Source organism: Podarcis pityusensis (genome assembly GCF_964106645.2).
Source record: "Podarcis pityusensis genome assembly, chromosome: W".
Lineage (NCBI taxonomy): Eukaryota > Metazoa > Chordata > Lepidosauria > Squamata > Lacertidae > Podarcis > Podarcis pityusensis.
Genome location: NC_138045.1, coordinates 19047019 through 19063910, shown reverse-complemented (window position 1 = coordinate 19063910; position 16892 = coordinate 19047019). Strand labels below are relative to the sequence as shown.

Here is a 16892-nt window from a genome sequence, read left to right as displayed (position 1 = left end):
CTGGGTTTCTTACCTTGCCAAATGTAAGATAAAGATAAAAACCAAATACATGTGCCATTCTTTGAAACAGTTAAGTCCATTAATAACTGGAATGGTTTGAAAAAGGAACAACATTTTCGGAAGGACTACCATTTTAATTGTAGAGATTCTCCCCCATAACAACAGTTTTAATCTATTCCAGCTCTCTAGCTCTTTTTTTATACCATTCCAGGCCTTTATATAATAATCCTTATAAAGATTGATGTTTTTCATAGTAATCCAAACTCCTAGGTATCTGGCTTTGTTCATAACTTTTAATCCTGTCTCTTTTTCCAACTCTACTTTTTCTTGTGCGTCCAAATTTTTCACCATATGTTTTTTCTTTGTTGATTTTGAAACCGGATAATTGGCCGAATTCGTTCATTTTCTCCAACAGTTTTAAAATACTTTCTAATGGGTTTTTTGTTGTAATTATCAGGTCATCTGCAAAAGCCTTGACCTTATAGGATCTTTTTCAGATTTTATTCCCTTCTATTTTTGGGTCGTCCCTAATTGCTTTTAAATGTGTTTCTAACACTGTTATGAAGAGAAGGGGAGTCAGTGGGCAGCCCTGCCTTGTCCCTTTAGAAATGTCAAAAGGTTCTGACAGTTCATTGTTTATAATCAGTCTAGCCCTTTAAAATGTATATATTGCTTGATGTCGTGGCAGGAACCCAAAACAAAGAAGGACTTACAAAGATTCTTTGGGTTCGCTAACTATTATTGTAGGTTTGTGCCTGCCTATTCAAGACTGACTGCACCGTTCACTGATTGCCTCAGGGGCAAAAAAAACCTTCCGGTGGACAAATGATGCACGATGGGCATTCCAACGTTTAAAAACCATGTTCTCTTCAGAGATGTATCTGGCACATGCAGACCCTCATCAACCACTAATAGTGGAGATGGATGCTTCAGATAGGGCAGTAGTGGTGCTGCTGCTACAAGAGGACAGAGAGGGCAACCTTCGGCTGTGCGTGTTCCACTTGAGAAAGCTGAACCTTTCTGAGAAGAACTACACAATTTGGGAGAAGGAACTTTTGGCAATCAAGGAAGCCTTTGAAGTGTGGAGACATTTCCTGGAGGGAGCTCTGCACCAGGTAGAAGTACACATGAACCATTGGAATTTGGAATGTTGGCAGGCGGTGAAACAGTTGAATCTGAGGCAAATTTGACGGGCAGTTTTTTTGATAGGTTTGACTTCAGAGTCAAGTATGTGGCCGGGAGCCAGAAACAAGGGGCACGCCCTTTCAAGGAAACCTGAATACCAGGAAGAAGAATCAGTCTTGGTATACAGGCATATCTTGACACCGAAACAGTTGCAGTTGGTGGCAGGATTAGTGAGAGACGAGACAGACTTTCAGCGGCAGACAAGAGAGGATGCTTTCCCCAGAGACAAATTGAGGGCACTGGAGGGAGATAATAATGATATTGAGGGTTTTTCAGAAAAAGAAGGACTTTTGTACAAGGGTGAGACTCTCTACGTTCCAGCAGGGGACCTTAAAGCCACCGTTCTGCGTCAATGTCATGACAACCCTACAGCAGGTCCCTTTGGTCAGTACAAAACATTATACCATGTGACAAGACAGTTTTGGTGACCAAGGGTAAGAGAAGATGTAAAGGATTATGTGCAAGCTTGTAAAACGTGTCAACAGGCAAAGAGACCCAAGGAAGCCCCACCGGGCTTACTACAACTGCTACCTACCACTCAAGAGCCTTGGGAAACCATTGCTATGGATTTTATAACTGATCTACCAAGGTTGCAGCAACAGACAGGAATTTGGGTGATGGTGGATCCCCCCCCCAAAAAAAATGGCCCACTTCGTGCCTCATAAAAGACTCCCAACAGCCCCCAAAACAGCACAGTTGTTTGTAGATCATGTGTTCAATTTGCATGGACTTCCCCGTCAAGTGATTTCAGATCGCAGAACCCAATTTACCTCAAAGTTCTGGAAAAAACTCATGCAGTTGCTCAAAGTGGAAATAAGCCTTTCCTCGGCCAGGCATCCAGGAACGAACGGAGAGTCAGAGAGAAGGAACACAACGTTGCAGCAATACTTACGTTGCTATGTTAATTACCAGCAGGACAATTGGGTAACCAAGCTTCCTCTAGCGGAGTTTGCATATAATAACGCCCTGCATGTTTCAGCAAAACAAACCCCATTCTTTGCAAATTACGGTTACCACCCTCGTGCGTCCCCGTCCCCAACCGACACCTTGTCAGTACCTGCCACGGAAGAATTTTTAGAGGAGTTGGCAGCCATTCAGGAATTACTGGAGGAACAGTGGAACTATGCTAAAGAGGCTTATAAGAAGGCAGCAAATGCTCACCGCCAACCGGGTAGGGAGATAAAAGTTGGGAATCAGGTATGGTTGTCAACATGTGATCTACCGCAAAGAGGCAGATGTAAGAAATTAGATCATCAGAGAGTGGGTCCGTTTGAGGTGACAGGCCAAATTAAGCCTGTGACTTTCAGACTCCAAATACCTTCATCTATGAAGATTCACCCCATGTTCCACAGGTCAATGTTATCCCCAGTGGTGTTGGTGCATCCGTATCAGACATCTAGGGAAACTCCTCCCCCTCCCATTGTAGTGGAAGTGTAGAAGAAGATTATGAAGTTGAGCAGATTTTGGACTCTCGATAGCAACGTAAAGAATTACAGTACTTGATTGGGTGGAAGGGTTATGGACCAGCCAAGCACTCATGGGAATATGCAGAGCATGTGCATGCACCTGATTTGCAAAAAACGTTTCATGTGAGACACCCCCAGAAACCCAAACAAGAGGGGTGGGAGGAGAGTCTTAGAGGGAGGGATGATGTGAGGAACCAGACTGAAGGGTATTGCTCTGAGGAAGAATGGTGGGAGCCCCCCTCTCCCTCTCTCTCTGTTGCTGCAAAAGACTGCTTTCGCTTCATGCTGTTATCTACAGAGGGGGGGAAGGTAAGCCTTGCCTGGCAGCCTGACACTTATGCTGAAATGGGAGGTTGGGTACTATGTGAGAATGATGGGGAGGATGTTTTTCCGTAGGCAGTGCAAGCAAATGTGTGTCTACTCACAAGCAAGCACTACTGGATTCAATGAGGCTTACTCCCAGGAAAGTAGAAGTTTAGTTGATCTCAGTAAGGCTTATGCATGCAGATTCTACTCAGACCTCTGAGTGGGGAAGCAGATGCAACTTTGTACAGTGGTACCTCGGGTTAAGAACTTAATTCGTTCTGGAGGTCTGTTCTTAACCTGAAGCACAACTTTAGCTAATGGGGCCTCCTGCTGCCGCTGCTGCACGATTTCTGTTCTTATCTTGAAGCAAAGATCTTAACCCGAGGTAATATTTCTGGGTTAGCGGAGTCTGTAACCTGAAGCATATGTAACCTGAAGTGTATGTAACCCGAGGTACCACTGTATTGTCTGGAATATAAGACGCACCCACAAATAAGCCGCACCTTTAAAATTCAAGGCTTATTTGTGGGTGTGGCCCGCCTCCCGGCATTACTGTACTGAACAGGGGATGGGGGGGCGATGGGCGCCCCACTCCCCAAGCTGGCGTCTGGTTCCGAGCGTGCTGCGTGTCTGCCTCCTAGCACTACTGCCCTGAATGGGGGGCAGCCGACGATCGGCTCCGAGCACACAGTGTGCCCACCTCCCAACACTACCACCTCGTGGCACTACCTCCCCAAGGGAGGCTTGGGAGCAGCAGGCAGGCTGTGCGCCGTTGCCCCATGCCCCCGGGCTTCTTTCCCCTTCCCCTTTCCTTACGGCAGCTCTGGGGAAACTTGGCAGAGGTGGGCGGGCTGTGTGCCATTGCCCCATGGGCTGATTCCGGGGGGCGGGGAGCAGTGCCGCTTTGCTGCAGCCTCCCCCCTTCCCCCTTCCTTACAGTGGCTCGGGGGAGGCTTGGGAGACGCAGATGGGATGGGCGCAGTTATCCTGCACCCCCGACGGCCCTCGTGAGCAGGTGTTTCAGCAGCGATACCGTACGGTCGCAAATATAAGCCACACTTTTAACTTTTCACAATTGGAATTTGGGGAAAAAGTGTGGCTTATATTCGGGCCAATATGGTATAGTATATGGAAGTTTATTTAATATTTTTATTGAATCTACTACTTCCTTACATGTTCAGGCCCTCCTCCGCTGCAGGGAGCCTCAAGGGCCTCAGCTGCTGCAGGGAAGCGTGGTGCACCCCCTGCCTGCTGCAAGGGGGTATAGCCTGACTCTCTGCTGCCAAGGGGAGGTGTGGCAAGGCCCTCTGTTGCTGGGGGGAAGCATGGCACACCCTTCACCACTTTGGGGAGGTATGGTGGGACCAGTGTTAGAAACTGAGATATGAAAGCTAGGAGCTAAATGGCACCTTCAACCTAGGTTATGAGCATAACAATGGAATGTCCAGGCACACTTTTTTTTAACAAGAAGAATACAAAGCTGAAAATGAATGAACTGCAGCTAAAATTTTATGTTCATTTTTCACATGGTTTAGCCCACCCCCCCTAATATTCTTAAGAGGGTCTCTTCTCCAGTTCCTCCTTTCCTTCCACCGTGCAGTTTTTATCTGAAATCTTAGGTGCAGTACTGCACCCAGAGCTCACCCTAATGAAATTCCCTGTCGCAAAATGCACCTAGAACAATGGGAGTTTAAAACACTGGGTGAGACCCTCAGCCGGCACAGGGAGGCGCAGAAAAGCCCTCTGCTGCTGCAGGGAAGCGCGGTGAACCCTCCACCACTGTGGAGAGGCGCGTCAAGACCCTTTGCTGCTGCGGGGAAGTGCAGCACACCCTCTGCCGCTGTGAGGAGGTACATTGGGACCCTCTGCTGCCACAGGGAGGTTGAGCAAGGCCCTCTGCCGCTGCAGATATATAGCGCTTGATATATCGAGATATCGTAATATTTAGCTGGTGATATATTGTGATGTTGAAAACCAGATATCGCCCAGCCCTACCAGGTAGAAATACTAAGTGAGTTGCATCCAAATGTGTTCCACCACTCACTGAAGGCTTTTCAAGCCACTGGAGGCTTTCATGAACAGAAAATGGTGGAAAGCAATTTTTGCCAACTACCCTTCCCTCTGCAGTCTCCTCAACTTCCACACAATTCTACTCCAGAAGGTTAGATGAGCCTTTGGAACAGTGTGGGAGGGGGAAGGAGGGCTGCAAGAGGAAGCGAAAATGGCGAAAATGGCTTCCCTTCTTTCCATTCATGAAGACTGTACTGGAACAAAAAGCCTTCTGTGAAGAACACCATACCATAGGTTCATTTAAATTTTATAATCACAATTTTTGACAGCTAAGGATTTCTGTTGTTGTTTTTACACATTTAGTGTGAATAGTAAAAAGTGGTGTAACAGGTGTATAAGACTACTGCGACAAGAAAAGGCTGGAGCAATAATCTACCACCAGGTAATAAAAGACCACCTCAGGTTCCTGTAAACGTTCCTGTAAATTATTATTTTGAAATAGCTGTGATTCACTTCTGAATATCCATTTCCAATTGCAGGATGTTTAGAACTTAATAGATTATGAAAATCCATTACATATCAGTACGTACCATAATACTACATTAATTCAGTTTATGCATTGTACCGACTCATTTTATATTTTGTCAAAATCCTTTGCTGCTGTAGCAGACAACACATTACAATTTTGGGGTTCTGTTTTTAAAAAACTTAGCACTTTCTTAATGACATCAAACACATGAATTTCTTAAGTCTCTTGGATAGGCATTTTAACTCACTTTTAAGTTCCCCAGAATTAAAATAAAAACATTTTTTCACTCTTCTGCAAATGCAGTGCTCAATTGCCCAGTGTGTGCAAACTGTATTTACTTGGCTCCATTCCAGTCTGGCTTTACGACTGTTCATGGCACAAACTGCCTTGATAACAATGAGTTATGACATTTATCTGGAGAGAGATGCAGGGTGTGCCACCCCACTCATTCTCCTTGATCTCTCAGCAGCTTTTGATACTGCTGGCCACAGTATCCTTCTGGAGAGGCTCAGAGGAACTGTGCTTCAGTGGTTCCAATTCTACTTACAGGGCCATTTTCAGAAAATAGTAATGGGAGGCTACTGTTCAGCACCATGGGTGTTGCTCTGTGGTGTCCCACAGGACTCCATCTTGTCCCTCATGCTCTGAAGCCTGTGGGAACTGTCATTAGGAGATTTGGAATGAAGTTTCATCAATATGCAGATGTCACCCAGCTCTATCTCTCTGTTCCACCTGCATCGGGAGAGGCAGTTGAGGTGGTGCTTAGAGGTGGTGGTGGTTTGCATGTGGGCCAATAAACAAAAGTTGAATTTTGAAAATACAGGTTGTATGTGCCCCAAGTCCTCATGAAGTAGGCTGTAGTCTATATTATTAAAGTTTATGCAGTAGATGCATTTAATCTTAAAGAAGCTGAAAGACTAAGCTGGGGGTTTTTTGGTAAACATGTGCAAGTAAAGGCAGCAAACCACTGCAAACTTAAAAGCACATGGGCAAGTCCCAACAAAACTTAAATGTAAACACACAGAAGGGGTCAGACTGTTTCTGGCTAGAAAGAGCTCTCCCAAACCAAGTCGTGGGGCTCAAAACGTAAATTCTTTTTTCCAAAGGCTTCCAAGGTGGTGGCTACTCAATAAAGGGGATGGTGAACCTTGCGCTTGAATGAGGCGGAGACCCGCATTTCTATATACACACACAAAACGCTCCTCTTCCCCTCGCTTCCAATCAGCGCCAGTGACGGGCAAACAATAAAGCGGCTCTTTAGAGCGCGGGTAGGGCAAAAGGGGGTGGGGTTGTACCCATCCTTCCCAGAGCTAGTGTTGCACGGCCGAGGAAGGCAAAGAGCCAGCGATGCCTCGCGCGGGATCTGAGATAAGACATGACGACGAAGGCTCCCATCAGCTGTAGGCTGTCGGGGGAAAGAGGAAGGAGTTTTCAGCCGACAACTCCCCTGACAGCTGCACCGCCGGCGCTTCCTTCTTCCCCTGCACCCTTTCCGTTTTGTCTTTAACATCCCACAGTACTATAAGGCGCAGAAGCGAGGTTTGTCTGGCGCTACAACCACTGGCTATTAGAAGACTTCGGGGGGAGGTGTGTGTTTTCTAAAAGTTGAATAAGGCAGAGGAAGAAAAAGGCCTCTGTAAGCTGTGCTTCTCTGTTATCTCTGCCGCTGATTCTGACAGCCGCCATTTTGTTTGCCGCCATTTTCTGGCCGCCTCTCGGGGACAGCTACAGTGCTAGGTCGAACCGCGCGGCGGAGTAGAAGCCGAACGCACACTCGCGCCCCTCTGGTTGTAAAGCCCGAGCGGGTTTACATGTGAAGCGGGGAGTAAATTTAAAAAAGTGGTGTGCTACGTGAGTGTTGGTAGGCGTTGGGGCCTGTTCTGGGGCCTAAGCAGCCTGGCACCTCTCCCACACATCCGCCCTTTAAAAAACAATTAATTAAAATTTTCAACAATCCCCTTTCCGCGATTGAGCACCCCCCACCCACTCCTCACCTTCGCTTGGCGTGCTCCTGCTCGAGCTGGAGGAGTGGAGAAAAGAGGACTTGACTGCCGCTTTCCGGGGTTCGCCAGGTCCGAGGCCTGCACTAATCACAGGCTAAGCTTAGGAAATTGCAGGTGAGCGAGAGAGCGAGCGGCCTGCTCACTCGCAAACCCACACGCACATCCCCCCCCGCGCCCTTTATCCCTTCTCCCCCTCCCCCCAATAGTCTAGCGACCAGTCTTTGCTAAAACAAACGTCACAAAGGAGCGGGCATCAACCTCTTGTGCGCACCGTTCTTCTTTCACTTGCCCCGCCCCCTTCCCGACAGTGTTCTGAGCACGCGTAGCAAAGTTAATGAAGTTAGCTGTGCCCATGCCTTCGTGCCATTAGTGGGGAGAGAAAGGGAGCTGGAGCAGAAAAGCAAGCTGAAGGCTCCTTCATTTACTGCAGTGGAGGAAAACGGGAGAGGAAGGAGACCGACAACCAAATGCATTGAGTGCTTGATTTTGCGTTTCATTTTATCATGCCATTGTCAGGGTAGGTAGGAAGGCAGAATCTGCTCTTGACAAAACTCCAGAAGCATGAAGAAGATGGGTGGTTTTTGTTTTATTTTTTAGGGAAATAAAATGAATTTTAGTTTTGAACCCTTTATTACAAATGAGAAGGTAACAGGTATTGTTACCAGAAAAGTGTATTACCAGAAAATAGGGGGGGTGCCTTTAACAGCCCAACTCCCCTTTTATGGGACTCAGAGCATAACTGAGTCAAAGTATCCACAAACATTTTAAAGTTAGATGTGTGAATACTTAATATAAGTTGTACTAGCAGGGACTTGGGTTCAATAATTGTGTTCCAATATTGGAACTGAGGACATTCAGATGTTTTCCACGTAATCCATAGTTCAATGTTTACGTCACTGATGGTGGAATCTGTTTCACATGCTTTGTGGAATGCTTGTACCTGTAGACAGTGTAATGCAGTTAAAGTAACTTGATGAGCATATTAATATCTTTTCACATATGACAATGTGAGGCAGGATTCTGCAACACCAGAACTGACAATACCAGTTATTTCCAATTGTTGTTACTAATTCAGTTAATCCACTGCAAGTTAACCACTTGCCAAGTAAGTTAATGACCATCATTTCACTATGAAGGCCACACTTCATGAATATAATGTGATCCTCACTATACTTGTCAGGAAACTTCCACTGCAGTTCCTTTCCAATTGCATATACAGACATTTGATTTCCATTTAATTTAGCTGTTGCCATTATTATGATATCCATAACATGACGTACCATTGCTGGTGTTGCAATTTTGTCATTTAAAAGTGGAAGCAATGCTGCATTACATTTTAGTTTCCCTATACCAGGTTCATTTTTTGCATGAAAAGCAGCAAAGAATACTCAAGGTACTTCCTCCATTCTTTGTGTGTCTTGAATATGCATTCTCTCCAGGACAGAGTTTAGCCAAGGATATAAAACTTCCTTGGGGCGAAGGCAGGATTGTGATCAATGTAGCAGGGATTAACAGTTGGCAAACGTAGGTCCCTTGTCACTTTACCAGTTGCAGGAAAAGTAGTGTAAGATTCGGGGAGGCAGTTGACAATTTTCTGGCTCCTCTGCTGGATATGAATGCTGTCGTCATCATCCTCCATATCTACTTCATGTTGAGGATGCTGAATAATTGTAACACTTGAACCATGGAAAGAGGTTACGGCAATAGATGATTGATCAATATCTATTGTTGATGTTACAAAGATATTGAGACACTGTTTGAGCAGGCACACACCATTTTTCATGTATTGTTTACCAGTACATTTCAGGCATAGGCAAACTCAGCCCGCCAGATGTTTTGAGACTACAACTCCCATCATCCCTAGCTAACAGGACCAGTGGTCAGAGATGATGGGAATTGTAGTCTCAAAATATCTGGAGGGTCGAGTTTGCCTATGCCTGGTACATTTGTTACTGTGGCTGATACTTCTTGCACTCAAGTATATGTAACACTCAGGCCCTGATGAGACAGTTTATAATTTTCTTAACCTAAGTACACTACTTCTAGTACGGGAGCCACTATAGTCTCTAGAAGGCCATGAAAATTTGTTCCCCGGGCTTTTTAGACTTGTCTACCAATGTGCTATCTGAACCAAAGTGGTGCATTGTTGCCTAATGTGATTTTTTTTCCAGCTCTCCAACTCAACTTATTTTATGTGCATCCTGTGAACATGTGGTGGGACACAGGGTGGCACAAAACAGATGTATGGAGGCATGGTTATTGAAAAACAGTCCTTGTCTCTGCCCTAAAGCACTCAAATTCTACTTCATATCCTCCCTAAGTGGTGTAACTTTATGCATGTGGGGGGATGTCCTGGTGTGTGCATGTGTTCATGAAGAGGTCCTCATACTGCAGGTTTCTAAAAATAGTTTTTTTAGAGAAGTAGAGCATCTGGATAACATTACACAATGGCATTATGCAGAAGTTAGCTGAGAGGAATAGATGAATTCCCTCTTTCGAAACTTTGGTTTTCCTTATCAATTGTTATTGGCATCTTTCTTTTCCATTTCTTAATCTGAAGGTTTATACTTTACACTCAGCAGGAAGGAGTATCCTTCTTATTTTCAGCTTGTCTTGGTTCCCTAGATTGCAGATTTAGCCTTCCGCATCCTAACTCCTCAGCATTCACCTTTTTATGAATCCCTGTGAAGGGCTTTCATTTATCATAAGCAACTTTCCATTTGGCACAGCTGTTGACATATCTTGAGAGAAATGTATTCACCTTGGCATTTCTGTAGGAGTTTTACATTGGCTGTGGTCTTTCACTTAAGGGATATGTCATTAGCTTGCTCTCCAAAAGAGATGCAAAAGGCTAATTTGTACCTTGGGCACATTGTCTAATTTACAGGGGAAATCCAACTGGAATTTTATGTGGCCCCATGGTTTTCAAATCTTGAAACCCAATCCATTTTAAAAAATACTAAAATTGGTCCATATTAGTGATTTTGATTATATAGGGCACACACACATAGTGACATATGGGCATGCACCATTTTCCTGCTCAATCAAAGCATACTGTCTCACACGGTTTCTGAACCTTCTTCTGGGTAAAAGGGACAGGGAGAGATTGGTACAAGTACAGTGACAGGTGAAAACAAAGAAATAATATGATTACCAAGGAACCTGTTTAAACCTTTGGAAGGGTTGAAGAGTATGTGGAACTCAGCCCTCATGTTGACGTAAAACACTTGGGTGCAAATCAGAGTATCCCCTTAAGTTTCTATGTCAGCTAGTTGCTCTCAGACGGAGAGCCAAAGATACACACAGGGGTATTCACTAGGCCTGGGCGATGCATCGATATATTGCCCAGGACCAGTATGAGGAGCAGACCATGATGTCGGTTTCACTCAGCAGCATATCGCTGGTGAAACCACCACCACTTCTGAGTGGGAGCTGATGGAAGGCACTCCGGGACACTGAGGCCACCCGAGCCTTGAGCAACAGCAAAGGATCCAGGAGTACCCCCAAGCTATGAACCTGCTCCTTCAGATGAAGTGTAATCCCATCAAAAGCAGGAGATCTCCCACTCATCTGGTCTAGGGAACCACCCACTAACAGTGCCTCAGACTTATCTGGAGTTAATGATAAATAATGAAATTACAGAGGGATTTGATATCGAGAGAAGGGTTAGACAGGGATGCCCCCTGTCACCACTGTTATTCATTACGGCGCTGGAAACTCTAATAGGAGCATTAAAAAAAGACAAGGAAATTAGAGGGATAAATGTAGGAAACCACTGCTACAAAGTAAAAGCATTCGCAGATGATGTGATTATAACGATGGAAGCACCATTAGAAAGTATTCAAAGAACCCTAGAAAAAAAATGAAGGAATTCGGCAAGGTTTCGGGTTTTAAGTTGAATAAAGAAAAGTCAAAACTATTGGCAAAGAATATGGGAGAGAAAGACAGAGAAGAGTTAGAGAAAACAACAGGGTTAAAAATAGAAGGTAAAGTGAAGTATTTCGGCCTTTGGATAACAAATAAAAATATGAACTTATTTAAAGACAACTATATCAAAAAATGGAAAGAAATCAAAGAAATCTTAGGAAAATGGAATAAATTAAAATTATCGCTATGGGAGAAAGTATCAATGATTAAAATGATGATACTCCCAAAAATTCTGTTCCTCTTCCAGACCACACCTATAATAATAGGGACTAAATATCTGAAAGACTGCCGAAAAGACCTTGCCAATTTTATTTGGCAAGGGAAAAAAGCTAGAATTAAATCTGAAATTATGACGGGGTCTAAAGAAATAGGAGGCTTTGCAGTTCCAGATTTAAAAAGATATTATGAAGCTGCATGTTGGAGCTGGTTGAAAGAGTGGATGTTACTTAAAAATATGGAGATTTTGGAATTAGAAGGTTGGGATAGAATTTATGGATGGCATGGCTATCTAATGTATGGGAAAATACAGGTACAAAAAAGATTTACGAATCATTTAGTGCAAAAGGCTCTATTTGAAGTTTGGGAGCGAACAAAGCAGAAAATCATAGAAAAAACTCTGTGGTGGACCTCCCCAGTAGAGACAACCTCGACACTCAAGAATAATGCAAGAAAACTGTGGCCAGCCTACAAAGAGTTAGTGGAAGAAATGAATGGAAAACCAAAATTAAAAGTTTATGAGGAATTAAAAAAGATGGGAATAAATTGGTTGGAATATTTTCAATTGAAAGCGACTTTTGAAAAAGATACAAAAAGCAGAGGGTTTGAAAATTAAATACAGTGGTACCTCGGGTTACATACACTTCAGGTTACATACACTTCAGGTTACAGACTCCACTAACCCAGAAATATTACCTCGGGTTAAGAACTTTGCTTCAGGATGAGAACAGAAATCATGCAGCGGCGACACAGCGGCAGCAGGAGGCCCCATTAGCTAAAGTAATGCTTCAGGTTAAGAACAGACCTCCAGAACGAATTAAGTTCTTAACCTGAGGTACCACTGTATCAAAGTTAGATAAAGAAGTCTTACAGAGTAAACAAAAAATACTTACAAAAATGTATAAATTATTAAATAATGTACAAACAGATCAAGAAATCAAAACTAATAATATGTTAAGGTGGAAACAAGATTTAGGTTATGAAATTGAATACAAAGATTGGGTTAAATTTTGGGGGGGAAATATAAATTTTACGGCTTCTTATCAATTGAAAGAAAATTTCATGAAGATGCTGTTGGGATACTGCCAGGGAGACATAGGCCATCATGCCTCCACGCCGTCTCCCAATCTCCCGTGGAAACAGTATCAGTCAATTAGCGACATGAGCCTCAGAAATAGCTGTCCACATTCCAGGACTCGTGCATGCCCTTTTTGCAGAGTTTCCACAATAAAAGATTAACCCAGGAGAGCATATTCTACAGATTTATTCAACGTTGGTCAGAACAAAGGAAAAACATGACTGCCTGCCTCCGTGTCGAGGCAACAGACTGAAAACAAAAGCTATATACAAAACAGAAACTTCCTGTGAGCAGGAAGTACGCAGGCTTGTGACACACAACAGCCTGCTCCCTTTTTAAGGTGGAACGGAAATATCCTAACATCCTCCCCCTTTCCGTGTAACCTGTAGAACCTGTGGTTCAACCCAATTGCAACCTCTGTACATAAACCTTAAGTTGTTCTCTGTTAACAACCTTAGACAACAGATCAGCAGGAATTTCATTTCCTGGCATGTAGGACACCTGAATGAGTCCTTTCTGAATACACTCTCTTGCATGATGTAGCTTAATCTGCAAGTACCTGGTTCTTTGCTTGCAACTCTCTGAGTTCAGCAAAGCCAAACAGGATCTATTGTCTTAATACACTTGTATAGGACATTTCACATAAACTCTGATGTCCTGAAACAGTTGCATCAACCATTCACAATCCATGAGTGAAAATGACAGAGCATTGAGTTCTGCTTTTTTCACATCATCTTCATCTTCCTCTGAGTGACTCTAGAAAATTCCCACATTTCCCCCCCACTTAGGATTGTACTCAACACTCTTTGTGAACCTAATGGACTTAGAGTCAGTCATCCATACCCTGTATGCACCTTTTTCATACCCCATGAACAAACCATGTGCCCCACGGTTCCCAAGCTTGCTGCTCTGTGGGGTGTGGACCCACATGTCAGAACCAAAGATTCTCATGTGCTTGACGTAAGGTTTCTTACCAAACCTCTTCTCATAGGGAGTACAACCAATAGGTGATGACAGTCTGCGATTATAAGTGTAAACAAACAAGTTCAAAGACTCCCCCCAAAACTTCTCAGGGAGATTGGTATAATGCAGCAAGGTTTTCAAGCCTTGAAGCAATGTTTGATTTGCTCGCTCACAAAGTCCATTCATCCATGGAGATCTAGGCGTTGAGAGGTTGTGCTGGATTCCCTTCTCAGTCAGGAAAGCTTCAAACTGCTGAGAAGTGAATGAACCGCCTCAATCAGTAAACAAACAGCCAATACGTTTACTGTGAGCATTCTTCAACCATGCACAGAACGCCTTGAACCTAGGAAACACTTCTGATTTCTTTTGGAGCATAAACACATGAATGTACCTGGAAAAAGAATCAATTAAAATCATGAAGTACCGTATTTTTCGCTCTATAGGACGCACTTTTTCCCCTCCAAAAATGAAGGGGAAATGTGTGTGCGTCCTATGGAGCGAATGCAGGCTTTCCCTGAAGCCTGGAGAGCGAGAGGGGTCGGTGAGCACCGACCCCTCTTGCTCTCCAGGCTTCAGGAAGCTATCCGCAAGCCTTCGGAACGCAGCGGGAGTTCCCGCCGGGCTCCGAAGGCTTGCGGATAGCAACCTGCACCCCGAAGCCCGGGGAGCGCAGCGCTGCGCACCCTGGGCTTCGGGCAGAGTTTGGTGGTTATAGGGTTAAACTCCTTGGTTTCCTGTATCTGGGGAGGGGCCTTTACGCAAGGCTGTGCGTCACAGTCTTTGTGAGTTGGTTTCAGTTTTAGGCAGAGAGACGCTGCAGACAGACGCTACAGACAGTCTGTGTGTGCTTTCAACACAGGAAAGATACCGGAAAGTTCCGGTGGTGTACAGATGATTTACTGCTGTAAATAAACACTTTAGAGATAGCAAAGAACTGTCTCTGGAATTGATTTATCCCTCTATCTCACACGGACAGCAGGACCGCTGCGACTCTGCATTTTCTGCCCAGGTCGCCCCAGCAGATGTTGAGCAGCGGGAGCGCGACTGGACGGCAGATTTATAGCCACAGGTTATGGATCTTACATGTTTCCTGCCAATTTGAGGAGGGAGACAAGCAAGGCTGCCAGCTTTGAGCTCCTGCCAAAGGGAAAGGCAGTGGGAGAGCGCTGGTGAAGAGTGGAGCCAAGAGGAGGCTGCTTCTTCAAAGGACTGGCTGGCTAGCAACGCGTGAGTACGCTTAAGCCCCGGGGTGTGGGAAAATGGCTGCTCTGCAACCGCAAGCCCATGAGACTTTTAACGTGCCCTTCGAACGCTTGAATGGTTCAAATTGGGAAGACTGGAGCAAGCGCATGTACTACTGGCTGGAAGGAAAACAGCTTTGGGAATGTATGCAGGCTGATCCAGTTCTTTCTGCGCCTTGAGCTGCAGCTGGAGAAGTTGAGAGGGCTGCAGGGGCGGTGAGGAAAGACAAAAAGGCTGTGTCTCAAGTGGTGATGGCGATGGAGGCGTCGCAACTCCCTCATATTGATGGCTTGCGAACTTGTCACCAAATTTGGTCCGCTTTGACTAGAATACATCAAAGGACCACAGCTGGGGCAAAGATCCATGTGATACGTTCTCTGTTTGAGAAGAGGCTGTCCCCAGGGGAATCAATACGGGACCACATTGCTCAGATGCTGACTATTTTCAGCAAGCTGCGTCAGCTCAATGTACCCTTCCCAGACAAACTCAAATCTTATACCCTGTTAAGCTCTTTGGACAGGAGTTATGAGAACTTGGTTCTAACGATGGAAACGATGCCGCCGAACGATTTAACGATTGAATATATAAGCGGACGCTTGATTGATGAAGAATCGAAGCGGCAGAGGGCTGGGAAGGAGGGCACAGGCTGCACCGCAAGAAGGAGTGGGGGGGTGGCAGCCAGAGGCAGCGAAGACTGTGTAAAAGCTTTCGCTTCCAAAAGATTCTATCGATGTGGCAGCAATACACATCTGGTACGCAATTGTCCACTAGAGGCCCAGGAAGGCAAGGACACTGGCCGGAAAGGAATGTCAACAAAGCACACTTCCGGTCGGCGCCAGCGTTAATGGCGGTCCTCTTTCCGAGCTCCGGAGGAGGACTGCTCTGCGAGTTCGGGTCTGACCCGCTACGGCAAGCGGGGGACCCCTAAAATCACAGGCGCGGAAGCCTGTGAACAAGGAGACTTGGTGGGCACCAGAAGCGCCCCCCCTTACTGCGAAAGAGCCTTTTTAAAGGCTCCGGAACAGCATCGGGAGAGCGCGGTGCTGAGAGTCGCTACCCAGCCCGCAGAGTGAAGCCGCGTCGCCATGAACGGAGAGCGCCGATTCCTTCCTGTAAATCTGGGACTGAAAAACCTGTGAGTAAGACAGAACGTCAATTTGGAAAATTTTAAATTTGAAATTCGGCTGAAAACGGGGAAGGTGAAAATTAAGGAAGTCTGCCTTCCCCCGACTGCATGACAGCCAAAGCAACGGAACTTTAAAGCTGCATCCGTATGAAGTACTTTTGGATTATTTAAACCTGACATTGGATTTAGTTTTCCCCTCTAGCAAGCAGGGCAGAGGGGAAGAAGAAGGGACATTAGGAACCTGCACGATTTATCTAAAAGAAAAAAGCCTTCCGCTGTCTTAATACCCTGAAACGGACTGCCAAATAAGACACTAGGACACTGAACTGTCTTTAAACTTTTGGGAAAGTTACATGGTTGAAGTTTTGTGTGAGACAAAGTTTTAAGACTTTACTGTTACAGTATATTGGAGTGTGCTGAAAGAGTATCTATTGGAAAAAGTGTTGCAGCATATATTTTCAAGCCTCCTGATATACTTGTTTTCAACTTCTTTGTTCCCTTACTTGGACATTTTTCCTTGCTCCCCCTAGAGGGCTGAAAGTAACGGTTGCAACGGTTTAAGACAGTGGGATTTTCCATCAGGGAATTGCTTTTGTGGGAACGTCCTTGGGACATGAGTGGCTCAGCAGAAGAGATAACTACCAGAGCCAAAGCTAAACAGCAACAACAGCAACAAAAGAAAAGAGGCTCAATTTCAAGTTTAACTCCCACAGGAACAGCAGGACAAGAAAAAGTGACAGCTGCCTCCATGGAGTCAGTGACACAGGCGTTACTCAAGATAAATCAATCTTTGGAGACTTTGACAAAGCAGAGTACAGAAAATACACAGAAATTAACAGAA

General features: G+C 45.0%; 1 protein-coding gene across 6 annotated transcripts in view; it reads right to left on the bottom strand.

Annotated features, from left to right (window-relative positions):
- LOC308467733 (zinc finger protein 711-like) overlaps positions 1-7711 on the bottom strand; it is a 58240-nt gene extending 50529 nt beyond the window's left edge. For 2 of the 6 annotated variants that reach the window (XM_080989425.1, XM_080989427.1), the window contains exon 1: positions 7491-7711. The gene's annotated coding sequence lies outside the window, so the exon portion shown is untranslated. The remainder of the gene's footprint in view (positions 1-7490) is intronic. The other 4 variants (XM_080989426.1, XM_080989429.1, XM_080989428.1 and 1 more) reach the window with 3 other exon arrangements.
- Between the last annotated feature and the right edge of the window lie 9181 nt (positions 7712-16892).